This window comes from Somniosus microcephalus, chromosome 17, assembly GCF_052327205.1.
Source record: "Somniosus microcephalus isolate GS21.2 chromosome 17, FLI_Smic_1.0, whole genome shotgun sequence".
Classification (NCBI taxonomy): Eukaryota; Metazoa; Chordata; class Chondrichthyes; order Squaliformes; family Somniosidae; genus Somniosus; species Somniosus microcephalus.
The window spans coordinates 67508997-67528548 of NC_141003.1; positions in this window are offsets into that span (position 1 = coordinate 67508997).

Below are 19552 nucleotides of genomic sequence, written 5' to 3' on the forward strand. Positions count from 1 at the left end.
GTACACCCAACTAGACGCCTACCCGCTACCCCGCATATCAGAAATGGTGAACCAAATCGCCCAATACCGGGTGTTCTCCACCATCGACCTCAAGTCAGCGTACCACCAGCTCCCTATCAGACCAGAGGACCGCCCGTACACCGCCTTCGAGGCGAACGGACGCCTCTACCAATTCCTCAGAGTCCCCTTTGGGGTGACGAATGGGGTCTCAGTCTTCCAGAGGGAGATGGACCGCATGGTCGATGACCACCACTTGCAGGCAACCTTCCCCTACCTCGACAACGTCACCATCTGCGGTCACAACCAGCAGGATCACGACTCGAACCTCGAGAGGTTCCTGAAAACCGCACAAAAACTCAACCTCACCTACAACGAGGACAAGTGCGTTTTCAACACCACGCGTCTCTGCATACTAGGCAGCGTGGTGGAGAATGGGGAAATCGGACCAGACCCCGACCGATTGCGCCCCCTTCGGGAGCTGCCCCTGCCCAACACTCCCAAAGCCCTGAAAAGGTGCCTGGGGTTATTTTCTTATTATTCCCAATGGGTCCCCAACTACTCCGACAAAGCCCGCCCCCTCTTGAAAGCATCCTCTTTTCCGCTCTCTGCTGAGGCCCACGCCGCCTTCAAAAGCATTAAGCAGGATATTGAGCGGGCCACGCTACAGGCAGTGGACGAGAACACTCCCTTTCAAGTGGAAAGTGATGCGTCTGACTTTGCCTTGGCGGCCACCCTCAACCAGGCGGGGCGGCCCGTAGCTTTCTTCTCGAGGACCCTCCAAGGGCCCGAGATCAGACACTCCTCCGTAGAAAAGGAGGCCCAAGCCATCGTGGAGGCAGTGCGCCACTGGCGCCACTACCTAGCCGGCAAACGCTTCACCCTACTTACCGACCAGCGGTCGGTAGCGTTTATGTTCAATAATAAACAGAGGGGGAAGATTAAAAATGATAAGATTCTTAGGTGGCGGATCGAGCTCTCCACCTTCGAGTATGACATCATTTACCGGCCAGGGGCCCTTAACGAATCCCCTGACGCCCTCTCACGAGGGATGTGTGCCAGCGCCACCGGGGATCGGCTACAGACCCTCCACAACGACCTCTGCCACCCAGGGGTCACGCGGCTGTTCCACTTCATAAAGTCCCGTAACTTACCCTACTCGATTGAGGAAGTTCGGTCTCTGACCAGGAACTGCCACACTTGCGCTGAGTGTAAGCCTCGGTTCTACCGCCCAGATAGAGCCCACTTAATCAAAGCTACACGGCCCTTTGAGCGGCTCAGCTTAGATTTCAAGGGCCCCCTCCCGTCAGTCGACCGCAATGTTTACTTCCTGAACATTGTGGACGAATACTCCCGTTTCCCATTCGCCTTCCCCTGCCCAGACATGACCAGCGCCACGGTCATTAAATGCCTCAACAGCCTGTTCTGCCTGTTCGGTATGCCGAGCTACATCCATACGGATAGGGGGGCGTCCTTCATGAGTGAAGAGCTACGCCAGTACATGCTGTCCAGGGGGATCGCCACGAGCCGTACCACCAGCTACAACCCCCGGGGTAACGGTCAAGTGGAGCGAGAGAACGGGACAGTATGGAAAGCAGTCACTCTAGCTCTAAGGACCAAGGGCCTCCCTATCTCCCGCTGGCAGGAAGTCCTCTCAGATGTGCTCCATTCGATACGGTCGCTATTGTGTACTGCCACTAATGCCACGCCTCATGAACGAATGTTTGTCTTTCCCCAGAAATCCACCTCAGGCGTATCCATGCCGTCATGGCTCTCCACCCCAGGCCCGGTATTCGTGCGAAGGCATGTGAGGGGCCACAAGACGGACCCTCTCGTGGAGCCAGTGCACCTACTCCACGCCAACCCCCAATACGCGTATGTCCGGCACGCCGACGGAAGGGAGGACACCGTGTCCATAAAAGACGTCGCCCCAGCCGGTAACGACAACAACCACGGCAATAGCAACAACAACGATCACAGCAACTCTTACCCACCCACTACTCTTTCATCACCCCCGGAAGAACATTGACCAACGGCACCCCCACCAACTACCCCTTCAACAACCCTGGCGGCACCCCCGGCAGAGACCCAGGAGGCCACCGGGGACACCCAGCCGACACCCGCGACACCACAACAGCCACGTCGGTCGCAGAGGACTATCAAACCCCCGAGCAGACTAAATCTATAGAAGGGGTGAATGTGATGAAATATTCCATTCATCACTGCCTGTGACTGTGGTTGGTTTCAGGTTTCAGTTCCCTTACCTCAGTTCCGTCTCCTCACCATTGTATTGTATATTGTAATGTATTGTGTGTAGGGCTCCGCCCATACCTGGCCCCTATGTAAGCAAGCTCAGTCTGGCCTCATATCCAGTACTGCAGACCTCCAGATGGAAGATACCTCTCTCCACTGCGTGTTACCTTCTAAGTTAATAAAAGCCTTGTTTTGTTTCGCTAACATCGAGTCTCGGAATTATTGAGGCACATCAACCTCATTACAGACTTGGCCCAAACATGGACTAATGGACAAAAGAGCTGAATTCTGAGCTGGCTGGCTGACAGGCAACATCAAGAGCACTGGCGGAGTTGTAGTGGTGGGAGGACAACTGCTGTCATCCTGAGAGGGGACAGCATGTTTGTGCTCCACGGAGCCACTGTCACTCCCCTAGGGCTGCGCATCAGCATTCTTGGTAATCTGTTGGAGGACAGATTGCTGGACTGCTGTGACACCCTGCAAGCCCCTTTTCACACTGGTAAATCCAGCCATGATGGCAGCAGTCTGAGCTTGCGTGGCAGAAAGCTGAGCCTGCATGAGAGCAGTCTGAGCTTGCACTGCAGCACTCAGGCGTTGGGTGGCTTCTGCTTGTGCTACAATGGAAGCTGAGTCATCGGCCATCAGACTCTGCATCATGGTTGGGTCCACAAGTGCACTAATGGAGTTGCCCATCAATTCCATGCTGGAAATCATTGGCTCCAAGCTCAGCACAAATCCCTGTGCAAGGTTGGTGCCGGACTCCTCCATGCTCCTTGACGCTGCACTCAGGCTTTCTGCAAGGCCTGCCAGTGCACTTTGTTGTGCACACCCACCATCGAAGTCCTCATCTGAGTCCTCTGCAGCAGAAATTGTGTGCGGCCTTGCCCTCTGGTGAGCTGACACCTGCGCTACCCTATCTCCCTGCCCTGGCTGCAGGCCACATGTGCTCAGTGACTCACCACATGCAGATCCCACCTCTAAGTTACCCTCTAAAGTCTGCGCAGTGCCAGTATCTGGGCTGGTGGCTGCGAGTGTCAGATCGAGTGACGGTGTTTCTTCTTCACCATCACTCTCATCTCCCTCTTCTTCTTGCACCACTGGCTGGGCAGCTTGGATTTCTTGGGTCTCTGAAATGAGAAAGGCACAAGGGTAGGGTTGTGGCGAGGGGAGGTGCATGCTTACACCATGTGCAGCTTGTAAATCAAACGAGATTGTGGGATGAGAGGGAAGTGGGATGTGAGAAGGAGGAATAGGTATGAGGATACCGTCATCTTGGATTACTTCAGCCCCGCCACTGGCCACGGGCTCAGCAACTGCCCTCCCAAGAATGGCCAGCACCGTGTCCTCCATGGGGGTAAGATTATGCAGGCGTGCCTGTGCTCCTTCGGGTAGCACCTGCTGGCTCCGATCGTGAGCCACCTTGTTCTGCAAGAGAAAGGGAAGTGTGTCAGTGAGTGTGGTGCAATGTATTTGGGCGATGTGCCTGGCATGGTTGAATAGCTGACAGTGTGTGCAAGTTGTGAGATGTAGGTGTGAGGGTTGCAGCAGTGGTAAGTGTGTGAGGGTGAGGTGAAGCTATGAATGTGAGGTGTGAGTCATTTTTGGTAGAGATTGTTGATAGGTGAATGATGGGGGTGTGGTGCATTGAGCAGTGTGTGAGGCTAGTGATGCAGATGGCGGAATACGGCATTTGAAATGAATTCACTGACCTTGACCACTTGTGTGAGGTCATTAAACTTCTTCCTGAACTGCTGCCAGGTCCTCAGGACTACACTGCTGGCATTGACAGCTATGACTATCTGCTCCCATTGCCATTTGTGATTCTGCCTGGAGGGCCTCCTGTGGAACCAGGACCTCTCTCCTCCTATCCACCTCCTGCACCAAGGCCTCCAGTGCTGCACCTGAGAACCTTTGTGCACGCACTCTCCCCTGTTGTGCCATCATTAGTTGTTGTTCCTGCGCACCCAGCCAGCTCGATGATCTGCTGCAGGCAGAATGCACCTCCCCTTTAAGAGGTGCAAACTGCCTTTAAGTAGTGCAGGCTACCTGTAGTGGTGCTAGCCTCACACGAACTTGGACCCCCTGCTGAGCGCTAGGCTGAACGCTGCAATCATGGAAATGAGCAGGCAGCACGAAGTTTGTGTGCTGCCTGCATTCCTCTGAACGGGCACGGGTTGATCGCGCATCGCGATCCCTGCGCCCATTTTCAGGGGCTGACGAAATTCTAGGCCTGTGCTTCTTTTTCATTTGAACACTTCTGTTTATTAGTTGTAAGAATATTGAAGATGTGAAAAAAGGCTGTTTAACTGATATCCAAGAATCATCCAAACGGATGATGAAAAGTCTATTCGCTATGCAATGTGGGTAGGTGATGCCCCTTAAGGACGGACGTGTTGGTTAACTCCCAGGACAGGTACAGCACGGGTTAGATACAGAGTAACGCTCCCTACACACTGTCCCATCAAACACACACAGGGCAGGTACAGCAAGGGTGTAAACCGTGATGTTGGATGAGATCCTCCATTTCCATTTCCACTCCAGCAATCTTCTCTGAGTGAAAAACGTGAATGTTTTATAATCAATTATTAGTGTTTATTTTCCCTCACCCCTCCTCCTGAACTGCTTCATTCCCTCCAATCTCAAACTACAGGGACAGAATGTGCTCTGTGATTTTTTTCCCCCCCATTTTACATGTATTTTGTCTGTAATCTTTCTCCATTTTTCTGTCCTCTGCTCCCTATTGATCATTCCTCCTTGTGCAGCCTTTTTTAAAATCATTATTCATTTATTCAAACGTACTGCTGTTCTTGCTTGATTGAATATTTAACTCCTTTTCCCCTTTCATGTGAAATGGAAAGTTTCCTGAATTAATGGGACGTTACATCTTAATGATAATCATTTTAAAAAAAAATCATTTTAAGAAGCAGTGCCCATCTTAACGCTTTGTATTACTTGGAAACTATTATCCAACACATTAAGTGAGAGAGTGGCAGAGTATTCAGCTCTTCAAGAAAAATAGATTTGCATTCATCACATCGCCTGCGATTTATCTTAAAACCTTTCACGTACTTTGAAGAGCGGTGATTACTGTTAATTAGCAAATATGGTGAGCATTTTGCAGTTGGTTGAGGAACAAACATGCCAGATTACCAGGAGCGACCCCTTGCTGTTCTTTGATTGGTACCATGGGATCTTCAATAGCTCACTGGTAGACAGAAAAGACTTCAGTTTAACATTCCATCGAAGGGACATCTCCTCCAACAAAGCTGCACTCCCTCAGTACTGCACTGGAGTGCCAGTCCAGAAAGATAGGAATGCGAGGAGGCCTTTCAGCCCCTCAAGCTTGTTCCAGCATTCAATCAGATCATGGTCTGATCTGTACCTCAACTCCGTTTACCCACCTTTGCTCTACATCCTTCCATGCCCTTACCCTTGACCTCCAGCGTCCACAGCTTTTTGGGGAGAGTGTTCCAGATTTCCACTATGGGCGGGTCCAATATCGGGTGGACCAGAGGCTGACCCGAAGGTAGGTCCGTGTGGGAAGTGGGGGTGCTGGGGAGCGCCGGGGGGGGTGGGGGGGAACCCGAGACGGTAGTAGCCAACCTTATTCTTGTCCTGCTCCTTGTGGCCCCACAAGTTATAATTTTTTAGTCACCATTTTTTGGGCGGTCTCTTCCTCTTCACCCTCCTGTTACAACTTTGTGGAGTCGGCACAGGTCACAGGTGCCCCTTGAAAATGCATCAGGGGAGGGGGTCCTGTGAACATTATAGGACCCTGATTTGCATATGGCAACGAGACTCCCGCCTGATCCAGGTGCCCACCCAGCGGAAGAACCCGCCAAATCGGGCTGCGGAGCATGTACTTGGCGGTAAGTAAACCGGAGCTATTTTAATTCCGCTATCACCCATTTCCGCCTTGCGGGTTAAGTTAAAATCGGCTCCCCCTCCGGGCAACCTCACTGGAGATTGATGTATATAAAGATACATTTGCCCACAGTATATCCTGTGGGTCCCCAGGTATTACGGTCAACCTTTGTAACGTCACATATCTGTTTAAGCTCTCCAGGCCGGCCTCCCATCTTCCACCCACCATAAACTTCAGCTCATCCAAAACTCTGCTGCTCGTATTCTAAACTGCACCAAGGCCCATTCACCCATCACCCTTGTGCTCGCTGACCCACATTGGCTCCCGAACTGGCAGCGCCTAAATTAAAACATTTCTCATCCTTGTGTTCAAATCCCTCCATGGCCTCGCTCCTCCCTATCTCTGTAATCTCCTCCAGCCCTACAACCCTCCGAGATCTCTGCGCTCCTCCAATTCTGACCTCTTGCGCATCACTGATTATAATCACTCCACCATTGGCAGCCGTGCCTTCAGCTGCCTGGGCCCTAAGCTCTCGAATTCTCTCCCTAAACCTCTCTGCCTCCCTACCATTTTCTCCTCCTTCAAGATGCTACTTGCAACCTACCTCTTCGACCAAGCTTTTGGTCACCTGTCCTAATATCTCCTTATGTGGCTCAGTGTCAAATATTGTTTGATAACACACCTGTGAAGCGCTTTGGGACGTTTTACTACATTAAATGCGCTATATAAATAAAAGTTGTTGTTGTTAATACCAGTTTTATTACTATTTACATGTTCCATCCCACTTATTTAGTATTTGGGAATGCGATTTAAAAAAAAATCAGGACACACTGAAGAAATGTGAGACACCAATTCTGAGCAGCAGAAACAGCATAAAATCTTTTTTCAGCCTCCTCCGAGGCTCCAAGTCCAAACAGCCAGCCGTGTTGAATAATTTTTAGGAAGGATGTCAAGGCCTTGGAGGGGATGCGGAAGAGATTTACTAGAGTGGTATCAGGAATGAGTGACTTCAATTTCGTGGAGAGACTGGAGAAGCTGAGATTGTTCTCCTTAGAGCAGAGAAGGCTAAGGGAAGATTTAATAGAGGTGTTAAAAATTATGAAGGATTTTGATAGAATAAATAGGGAGAAACTGTTTCCACTGGAAGGGAGATCGGTAACCAGAGGACACAGATTTAAGATAATTGACAAGAGAGCCAGAAGGAGGATGAGGAGAATTTGCTTTACGCAATGAGTTGCTATGATCTGGAATGCACTGCCTGAAATGATGGTAGAAGTATATTTCAAAAAGGAATGGGATATCTACTTGAAAAGGCAAAATTTGCAGGAATATGGGGGAAGAGCAGGGCGAGTGGGACTAATTGGATAGCTGTTTCCAAGGGCCAGCACAGGCACGATGGGCCGAATGCTGTACCATTCTATGATTTATTAATCAAGAGTGCAGCAAATAAAGGGGGAGATGTGAAGGAAAGTGAGGCTGTAATTGAACTTGCTGAATATCACTTGACATTGAAAAGGAGTGGAAACTTTGACCAGTCAATCAAACTGAAGATCTGTCTCCACACTGTGCAAAAAGAAATGGTCTTTCAAACTGGTATTGAACCAATGAGAGACAGCTTTTCATCGATCGTTCCTGTGAACAAACCAAAGTATAAAAAACTGAGCAGTATAAACATTATTACCCAGCTCCACTGTATTTCTTCCTGCCCATGTTAAATCTTTTTAAAAACTGGAATTGTGTTGCACTGAATTATATATATGTCATGTGGTGACTGCCTTGTGCCTCTGAGTCAGAAGGTCATTTGTTCAAACCCCAGCCCAGAGACTCTAGGCTGAGGCTCCAGCACAGTATTGAGGGAGTGCTGCCCTGCCAGAGCTGCCGCCTTTCGGATGAGACGCTTCCCTGTTCAGGTGGATGTAAGAGATCCCACGGCATTATTTCGAAGAGGAGCAGGAAAATTCTCCAACTTCACGAAAAAACAGATGATCTGATCATTTATTTAATTGCTGTTTGCGGGACCTTGCTGTGCGCAAATTGACTGCCGCGTTTCCCTACATTACAACACTGACATTAGCTGTGAAGCGCTTTGGGAAAGTCATGGGGTCGTGAAATGCGCAATAGAAATGCATGGTCTACCTCCTTTATACAGGAAACTCTTTGGTATCCGGCACCAACGGGACCGCCGTGTTGCCGGTTGATCAAAAATTCCGGATGATGGAGAGGGTTATCTACCGAGGCTATTTTTAACAAAGAAAAATTTAAAAATCAAGAAATGTGCAGTATACAGTAATTGGGTACTCACCTACAGAATGTTGTTAAATGGATGGTGGAAGATGCTTGATTAAGTACAGTACTGCCAGTTGAGGGTAATGCAATGCAATGACTACCAGCAGCGTGGGAGACACACAGTACCCCTGTAAAATGGCAGATCAGAAGAGACTACCGGCAGCGCGGGAGAGTCAGACTCCTGTTACAGGGGTATTGAGGTGTGCCGACTTCCGACAGCGCCAAGAAGCCGAGTAGTAGCAGTTTGGAGAACTACCCCCACTGACTAACTCGGCCACCGCGGGAGACTCAGACTCGGTAACATTGCCGGTTATTGAGGTGTTGTTTTCAGAGTGAGCATTTTGCCGGTTAATATAGAATTCCGGATATTTAGGTGCCATTTAAACGAGAGTTTCCTGTGTGTATATATATACTGCGCGCACACACACACGTCTTGCACACGTGTTTCAGGCACTCAAAAAGTGCACATCATACTTGCCCTTGCTGAATATCACTTGATATTAGGAACTTTAATCAGTCAATCAAACTGAAAATCTGTCTTCTAACTGCAGCAAAAGAAAAGGCCTTGCAAACAGGTATTGAACCAATGAGAGACAGCTTTTCATCGATCGCATCTGTGAGCAAAAACTCCACGTTGACATTTCCTATCCCCATTCTGTTCCAACTTGCACTTTTTTAAAATAGTGTAAGATCTAAAAGCACAGATAAAACTCCAAGGATAGTGAATGAGAAAAATGTTCAATGAATAAAAGGCAAATATTAAAAAACACAGCAAAATCCCCCCCCCCCACCCCCCAAAGAGGAAGCACCAAGAAGATCAGCATCCGTTGACTCTTCACACAGAGCCGCTGACTGACACCTCCGCAGCCCACCACCTTCTGTATATGTTAGGGACAGGAGGAGACAGCAGACGAAAGGGTATCTCATGGGCTAACACTGGCTCAACAGGAGGCTTGTGAGAAAACTCTGCTAGGTTTTAAATAAGAATGAGGCTTGTGGAACCAGCCACAGGGCTGCAAACAACAACAACTTGCATTTTTATAGCGCCTTTAATGTAGCAAACCAGCAAACACCGCCAAGGTCCTAAGGGCCACCCGGGAATTAACCAAACATTTAAGTATAGACACAATGGGCTGGGGCCTGTTTTAAGTTGGCTGAGCAGAAATTGCCAGATAGTGAAAAGCCCAACCTGCCTGTGATGTGTTAAGTGTCTCTCGACGACGACATCGACTTGCGTTTACACTGCGCCCTTCACATCGTAAAACGTCCCAAGGCGCAAGTCCCAAGGCTCATTAAAGGAGCGGCACTCTCAAAATTCCAGGGAGGGCTGGTCCACCCAAACCAATCTCAAACAAAGCAACAAAGCACACAATATTAAATCAAAATGGTAACTTCAGGGGAAATCAAAATGTAAACTCCAACGTGGTGTGGGAGGCTCCCAGTGAGTTGGCGGACAGCGCCTGTTGATACCCAAGGGTCATCTGGGTACAAATGATGGCCCTAAATATCCACCTCTCCTCTGTTAAATGGGCCAGTGGGTATCCATCCATCTGGTCTGGCTTATATGTAACTCCAGGCCCACAACAATGTGGTTGACTCTTAACTTCGCTCTGAAATGGCCTAGCAAGCCACTCAGTTGTAACAAACCACTACGAAAAGCAATAATAAGAATAAAACTGGACGGACTACCCGGCATCGACTTAGGCAACAGATTCGGACATGAAAACGGCACACCCAGCCCAGTCGACCCTGCAAAGCCCTCCTCACCAACATCTGGGGACCTGTGCCACAATTGGGAGAGCTGTCCCACAGACTAGTCAAGCAACAGCCTGACATGGTCATACTCACAGAATCATACCTTTCAGCCAATGTCCCGAACTCCTCCATCACCATCCCTGGGTATGTCCTGTCCCACCGGCAGGACAGACCCACCAAAGATGGTGGCACAGTGGCATACAATTGGGAGGGAGTGGCCCTGGGAGTCCTCAACATTGACTCCAGACCCCATGAAGTCTCATGGCTTCAGGTCAAGCATGGGCAAGGAAACCTCCTGCTGATTACAACCTACCGCCCTCCCTCAACTGATGAATCAGTACTCCTCCATGTTGAACACCACTTGGAAGAAGCACTGAAAGTAGCAAGGACACAGAATGTACTCTGGGTGGTGCGGTAGCACCACTACTGACCGAGCAGGCCGAGTACTGAAGGACATAGCTGCCAGACTGGGCCTGCAGCACTTCCACCATGCTAAATGGGATAGATTCAGAACAGATCTAGCAGCTCAAAACTGGGCATCCATGAGGCGCTGTGGGCCATCAGCAGCAGCAGAATTGTATTCCACCACATCCTGTAACCTCATGACCCGGCATATCCCTCACTCTACCATTAACATCAAGCCAGGGGACCAACCCTGGTTCAACAAGGAGTGCAGAAGAGCATGCCAGGAGCAGCACCAGGCGTACCTAAAAATGAGGTGCCAACCTGGGGAAGCTGCAACACAGGACTACATGCATGCTAAACAGCGGAAAACGCATGCTATAGACAGAGCTAAGCGATCCCACAATCAATGGATCAGATCAAAGCTCTGCAGTCCTGCCACATCCAGTCGTGAATGGTGGTGGACAATTAAACAACTAACGGGAGGAGGAGGCTCCATGAATATCCTCATCCTCAATGATGGCGGAGCCCAGCAAGCGAGTGCACAAGACAAGGCTGAAGCATTTGCAACCATCTTCAGCCAGAAGTGCCAAGTGGATGATCCATATCGGCCTCCTCCTGAGGTACCCACCATCACAGAAGCCAGTCTTCACTCCACATGATATCAAGAAATGGCTGAGCGCACTGGATACAGCAAAGGCTATGGGCCCCGACAACATCCCGGTTGTCGTGCTGAAGACATGTGCTCCAGAACTAGCCGCGCCTCTAGCCAAGCTGTTCCAATATAGCTACAACACTGGCATCTATCCAACAATGTGGAAAACTGCCCAGTTATGTCCTGTCCACAAAAAGCTGGACAAATCCAATCTGGCCAATTACTGCCCCATCAGTCTACTCTCAATCATCAGCAAAGTGATGGAAGATGTCTTTGACTTACTCACCAACAACCTTCTCACCGATGCACAGTTTGGGTTCCGCCAGGACCACTCAGCTCATTACAGCCTTGGTCGAAACATGGACAAAATGGCTGAATTCCAAGGGTGAGGTGAAAGTGACTGCCATAGAGTCATAGTCATAGGCCTAGAAATTCAGTGGGCTACGCCACCCGTTAGCGCCTTAAGAGGGCGCTAAGTGGGTCGGAAGCCACTGGCCACGCCTCCCGCTAAATTTAGCGGGACGCTAATGGCAGCGCTAGCCGTTAGCGCTGCGCCGCTACCGATGACGTCATCGGTGTGCGCAGCGCCCTGCTACCGCCCCGATCGCGATATTTAGTTGAGCCCCCTGCTTTAACGCCGGACGCTATTTGCGAACGGTTCAGGGGGCCTACCTGCGGCGGTAGAGGCGTTAATTAAAGGAGAGGTGCGGGGCGGCCATTTTTTTTGCTGGCCACCTGCCAGTACCTCTCTGCGCTGCCGTCCCCGGCCTCCTGAGCCCCCCGCGGAGTGCCGACTGCATTCCAAGAGCCTGGCACTTCTCCTCGGTGCCGGGCTCTTTTGCCGGCACTCGCGATACTCGATCGCGCTGCACAAGGCCCCTCCCCTTTAAGAAGGGGAGGAAGGCCTGCAGTACCACAGCTCACCGTGCCGCAGCGTATGGCGCTGTGGCACGTTGCGCAGCGACCTTCAGCTGCAGCGCCCCAAGAGGGATGCGGGGCGCCTCCAGTAGCGCTGCGCTTCCCTCTGGGGTGTGCAAAGTGAATTACCGGCGGGCGGCCGCGACTACTTCCGGGGCGCTACTTTTGGCGCCCTGGCGAGGCTGGCGCCCCAAACGGGGCGCTGCTGAATTTCTAGGCCATAGAGTCATACAGCACAGAAAGAGGCCCTTCGGCCCATCGTGTCCGCGCCGGCCATCAAGCCCTGTCTATTCTAATCCCATTTTCCAGCATTTGACCATAGCCTTGTATGCTATGGCGTTTCAAGTGCTCATCTAAATGCTTCTTGAATGTTGTGAGGGTTCCTGCCTCTACCACCCTTTCAGGCAGTGAGTTCCAGATTCCAACCACCCTCTGGGTGAAAAAGTTTTTCCTCAAATCCCTTCAAAACCTTCTGCCCCTTACCTTGAAACTATGCCCCCTGGCTTTTGACCCCTCTACTAAGGGGAAAAGTTCCTTTCTATCTACCCTATCTATGCCCCTCATAATTTTGTACACCTCAATCAGATCCCCCCTCAGCCTTCTCTGCTCTAAGGAAAACAACCCCAGCCTGTCCAGTCTCTCTTCATAGCTGAAGCACTCCAGCCCAGGTAACATCCTGGTGAATCTGCTCTGCACCCTCTCCAATGCAATCACATCCCTCCTATAGTGTGGCGACCAGAACTGCACACAGTATTCCAACTGTGGCCTAACTAGCGTTTTGTACAGCTCCATCATAACCTCCCTGCTCTTATATTCTATGCCTCGGCTAATGAAGGCAAGTATCCCATATGCCTTTTTAACCACCTTATCTACCTGTCCTGCTACCTTCAGGGATCTATGTACATACACACCAAGGTCCCTCTGATCCTCTGTCCTTCCTAAGGTCTTACCATTCATTCTGTATTCCCTTGCCTTGTTAGCCCTCCCAAAATGCATCACCTCACACTTTTCAGGGTTAAATTCCATTTGCCACTGTTCTGCCTATCTAACCAACCCGTCTATATCGTCCTGTAGCCTGAGGCGTCCCACCTCGTTATTTACCACTCCACCAATTTTCGTGTCATCTGCGAACTTACTGATCATACCTCCTACATTCATATCTAAATCATTAATGTACACTACAAACAGCAAAGTACCCAGCACTGATCCCTGCGGTACACCACTGGACACAGGCTTCCAGTCACAAAAACAACCTTCGACCATCACCCTCTGCCTCCTGCCACTAAGCCAATTTTGGATCCAATGTGCCAAATTGCCCTGGATCCCATGGGTTGTTACCTTCTTGACCAGTCTCCCATGTGGGACTTTGTCAAAAGCCTTACTGAAGTCCATATAGACTACATCAACTGCACTACCCTCATCCACACACCTAGTCACCCTCTCGAAAAATTCAATCAAATTGGTTAGACATGACCTCCCTCTGACAAAACCATGCTGACTATCCTTGATTAATCCTTGCCCTTCTAAGTGGAGACTAATTCTGTCCCTCAGAATTTTTTCCAATAATTTCCCTACCACTGATGTTAGGCTCGCTGGCCTGTAATTCCCTGGTTTATCCCTACTACCCTTCTTGAATAATGGTACTACGTTAGCTGTTCTCCAGTCCTCTGGCACCTCCCCTGTGGCCAGAGAGGTTCTGAAAATTTGTGTCAGAGCCCCTGCAATCTCCTCCCTTGCCTCACACAGCAGCCTGGGATACATCTCGTCTGGGCCTGGGGATTTATCCACTTTTAAGCCCACTAAAACCGTTAGTACCTCCTCCCTCTCAATGCTTATTTGTTCAAGTATATCACAATCCCCCTGCCTGATTTCTATGCCTACATCGTCCTTCTCCATAGTGAACACAGATGCAAAATATTCATTTAAAACCTCACCTAAATCCTCCGGCTCTACACACAGATTGCCACTTTGGTCCCTAATGGGCCCTACTTTTTCCCTGGTTATCCTCTTGCCCTTAATATACTTATAAAACACCTTTGGATTTTCCTTTATTTTACCCGCCAGTGTTTTTTCATGCCTCCTCTTCGCTCTCCTAATTTCTTTTTTAGGTACCCCCCTGCACTTTCTATACTCCTCTAGGGATTCCACTGTTTTTAGTCCTTTGTATCTGCCAAAAGCCTCCCTTTTTTTTCTAATCCATTCTTGTATATCCCTTGACATCCAGGGTTCCCTGGGCTTGTTGGTCCCACCCTTGACCTTTACGGGAACATGTTGGCTTTGTACTCTCTCTATTTCCTTTCTGAAAGACTCCCATTGCTCTGATGTGGATTTTCCTACAAGTAGCTGATCCCAGTCCATTTTGGCCAGATCCTGCCTTATCATATTAAAATCGGCCTTTCCCCAATTTAGAACCTTTATTTCCGGTCCATCTTTGTCCTTTTTAATGACTACCTTAAATCTCACCGAATTATGGTCACTGTCACCAAAATGCTTTCCTACTGACACATCTACCACTTCCCGGCTACATTCCCTAGAATTAGGTCCAGTACCGCCCCCTCTCTTGTAGGACTTTCTACATGCTGGCTCAAAAAGCTCTCCTGGATGCACTTTAAGAATTCCGCACCCTCTAAGCCTTTCACACTCTATCTGTTAATATTGGGGAAGTTGAAATCCCCTACTATTATTACCCTATTATTTCTACACTTCTCTGAGATTTGCCTACATATCTGTTCCTCTATCTCCCCTGACTGTTTGGGGGCCTATAGTACACTCCCAGCAAAGTGCTTGCCCCCTTTTTGTTTTTAAGTTCTAGCCATATGGCCTCATTAGAGGACCCTGCAAGGTATCATCCCTCCTTACAGCTGTAATTGACTCCTTGGTTAATATTACGACACCCCCTCCTCTTTTACACCCCACTTTGTCTCGCCTGAAGATTCTATACCCCGGAATATTGAGCTGCCAGTCTTGCCCCTCCCTCAACCATGTCTCTGTGATAGCAACATCATACTCCCATGTGTTCATCAACACCTTCAATTCATCTGCCTTACTCGCAAGACTTCTTGCATTAACATAAATGCCATCCAGCCTTGCCATACTCCCTTGTGCCGTTACATATTTGCTCTACCTTCCAGGCTGACTTGTTTTTTCCTCTATATTTGGCTGTGCATCACCCCCTACTATAGCTCCACTCCGTATCCCATCCCCCTGCCAAGTTAGTTTAAACCCCACCCCCCCAACAGTACTAGCAAACCGCCCTGCAAGAATGTTGGTCCCGTTCCGGTTCAGGTGCAACCCATCTGACTTGTACAAGTCCCACCTTCCCCAGAAGCAGACCCAGTGATCCAGGAAACTAAAGCCCTCCCTCCTGCACCAATTCTTTAGCCACGCATTCATCTGCTCTATCCTCCTATTCCTATACTCACTAGCACGTGGCATCAAGGCATCATTTGACCAAGTGTGGCATCAAGGAGCCCTACTAAAATTGAAGTCAATGGGAATCGGGGAAAACTCTCCACTGGCTGGAGTCATACCTAGCACAAAGGAAGATGGTTGTGGTTGTTGGAGGTCAATTATCTCAGCCCCAGGATATCGCAGCAGGAGTTCCTGTAGGCAGTGTCCAAGGCCCAACCATCTTCAGTTGCTTCATGATCTTCCCTCCATCATAAGGTCAGAAATGGGGATGTTCACTGATGATTGCACAGTGTTCAGTTCCATTCGCAACTCCTCAGATAATGAAGTAGCACATGCCCGCATGCAGCAAGACCTGGACGACATTCAGGCTTGGGCTGAGAAGTGGCAAGTAACAATCGCACCACACAAGTGCCAGGCAATGACTATTTCCAAGAAGAGAGAGTCTAACCACCACCCCATGACATTCAATGGCATTACCATCGCCGAATCCCCCACCATCAACATCCTGGGGGTCACCATTGACCAGAAACTTAACTGGACCAGCCGCATAAATATTGTGGCAACAAGAGCAGGTCAGAGGCTAGGTATTCTGTGGTGAGTGTCTCACCTCCTTACTCTCCAAAGCCTTTCCACCATCTACAAGGCACAAGTCAGGAGAGTGATGGAATACTCTACACTTGCCTGGATGAGTGCGGCTCCAACACTCAGTGCTTGATTAGCACCTCATCCACCACCTTAAACATTCACTCCCTCCACCACCGGCGCACCGTGGCTGCAGTGTGTACCATCTATAAGATGCAGAGCAGCAACTCGCCAAGGTTTCTTCGGCAGCACCTCCCAAACCCGCGACCTCTTCCACCTAGAAGGACAAGGGCAGCAGGCGCATGGGAACACCACCACCTCCAAGTTCCCCTCCAAGTCACACACCATCCTGACTTGGAAATATATCGCCGTTCCTTCATCGTCGCTGGGTCACAATCCTGGAACTCCCTCCCGAACAGCACTGTGGGAGTACCTTCACCGCACAGACTGCAGCGGTTCAAGAAGGACGCTCACCACCACCTTCTGAAGGGCAATTAGGGATGGGCAATAAATGCTGGCCTTGCCAGCGATGCCCACATCCCATGAACAAATTTTTAAAAAATAGGGGGAGAAGGCTAATCACTGATGATTGGCTCAAAGCATCCAGTCAATGTGAAGCCATTACTGAACTGACTAATCATGGCTACATCTGAGGTGTATTTGACAGTGGATATTTGGAGCTCAGAGAGATCGCTGGTGAGGCCATGGTTGGAATATTAGGGTCAATTTTCAGAGATGCCACTTCTGGCGTTGAACTCCATACCCAATTCTCCAATTGACACTCCCATCAAGTGAGGCTCTGAATCTAGAGAGGTGTCACTGAAGATTTAACCTATTAAAGGCACTCTTGGGCTCCCGACCTTTAAATAGACAATAACGCATAGGGGAGGGTTGATTGCGGGCAGAATTGATCCAGGTCTTGAACACTGAGAAATATTTATTGTGTAGCTATAGGGTGACTTTAATTAAAGTCACAGAGCCAGAGGCCATGATACAAAATTAATGAGTCTCAAACAAGATTAGAAATTAGAATTTTTTTTCTCCAACCAAGTGAACTCCCACCAAAAACTGTTAAACATATTCGGTCGATTTTGTAATAAAGAGTTGTGTCCTGGCCAATATTTATCCATCAATCAACATTACTAAAACAGATTACATGGTCATTTATCACATTGCTGTTTGTGGATCCTTGCTGTGTGCAAATTGGCTGCCATGTTTCCTACATTACAACAGTGACTACACTTCAAAGTGCTGTGAAGTACTTTGGGATGTCCTGAGGTTGTGAAAGGAGCGATATAAATGCAAGTTCCTTCTTCCTTTCTCTATCTGTTTGAGAATAAAATTAAAGGAGCTCTCAGTACCTTGTCGTACTGAGATGCACAGAGCAGGAAGGTCAATGCTTGGCCCATGATGAGTTAGCTGCTGTTGCCCAGAGGGGTGCTGAGGGTGTGACGGTTGGATACAGGGCTCCTGAGTGAGGCGGGGGGGGGGGGGGGGTAATAAAATCGACCGGCACTCCCTCTCCCTAATTATTGACCAATGAGCCCTACTGTGCATGTGCAGATATCAGGAAAGGATAGCATCGAGCTCAGTGATGCTATGCACAGTGGAATAGACTGTCAGCACTCCCATGTGAAGAATGGCCTCTTGGGTGAGGGTGCAGAGTGCCAGAAGAGGGAGGAAAATTGGAGGGGGGGGTATGTTTTAAAGGAAGAAAATATTTTTTCAAACCTTTTCAATGCTTTGATGAAAGAAACTTTTTAAACTCAAAAATGATTAGTTAATCTCTCATGGCCTGCACACAGGGAGTCAAGACCAGTGTAAACTACGAGTGAAACTGGGGTAGTGGGCAGGAGATAATAGGACAATATTCAGTGCCCATTTTAAATTCACTCAGCCTGTCCTTATTTTTTATATATTTCTATTATAAATTGCAATGTCCATATTTGTAATGAGAAATGTCTATGTAAACTTGTCACCCTGCAATTACACACTCCTACCAGTGGTGGCAGTGCTGCACCAAGTTTAAATGGGAAACTTCTGTTATAAATGTGGACCTGTGAATTTATATTGGAGAAAGTTGGCAGGAAATGTGTACAGATGCAAGATTTTTAATATATTAATAGATGTATTAAAAATCTGTCAGAATAAATGCACAACATTATATCAATGAACCAAAGAAATGATACTTTAAACTGTCAGATTTTTAAAATCCGCTCTCCATTGCTTAATGCACAAAATCAACTAATCTCTCTAAGGTAATCAGCCTTGGCCTTTGAACTCCCTGTCCCCTCAGATTTCTATAGTGGATGACATCTCAAAGCTCATTGACCTTACAGTCAAGGGAATGAAATTCTGGCCCTTGGCGACATCATCTGAAAACACAATGTTAGGTTCCACATGTACGCTGACGACACCCAGCTCTACCTCACCACCACCTCTCTCGACCTCTACACTGTCTCTAACTTGTCACACTGCTTGTTCGACATCCAGTACTGGATAAACATAAATTTCTTCCAACTCAATATTGGGAAGACCGAAGCCATTGTCTTCGGTCCCCACCACAAACTCAGTTCCCTAGCCATTGACTCCATCCCTCCCCTGGCAGCTCTCTGAGACTGAACCAGACCGTTCGCAAACTTGGTGTTGTATTTTGACCCCAATATGAGCTTCCAACCACATATCCGCTCCATCACCAAGGCCGCCTACTTCCACCTCCGTAACATCACCCGACTCCGCCCCTGCCTCAGCTCATCTGCTGCTGAAACCCTCATCCCTGCCTTTTGTTACCTCTAGACTTGACTATTCTAACGCTCTCCTGGCCGACCTCCCATCTTCCACCCTCCAGAAACTTGAGCTCATCCAAAACACTGCTGCCCGTGTCCTGACTCGCACCAAGTCCAGTTCACCCATCACCCCTGTGCTCGCTGACCTACATTGGCAACGCCTCAATTTTAAAATTCTCATACTTGTTTTCAAATCCCTCCATGGCCTCGCCCCTCCCTATCTCTGGAGCCTCCTCCAGCCCTACAACCTGAGAGGTCTCTGTGCACCTCCGATTCTGGCCTCTTGCACATCTCCGATTTTAACAACTCCACCATTGGCAGCCTTGCCTTCAGCTGCCTTGGCCCTAGGATCTGGAATTCCCTCCCTAAACCTCTCCACCTCCCTCTCCTCCTTTAAGACGCTTCTTAAAATCTACATCTTTGACCAAGCTTTTGGTCATCTGTCCTAATATCTCCTTAAATTTTGATTGATAATGCTCCTGTGAAGCACCTTGGGATGTTTTATTATATTAAAGGTGCTATATAAATGCATTGTTGTTGTTGAAATGTTAACATATTCAGTCACGACATACCTGCTCTCTGGAACTTGCTCTCAAAACCACTTCATTAACTCTCTCTTGCCTTCAACAGCCTTTCTAAAAA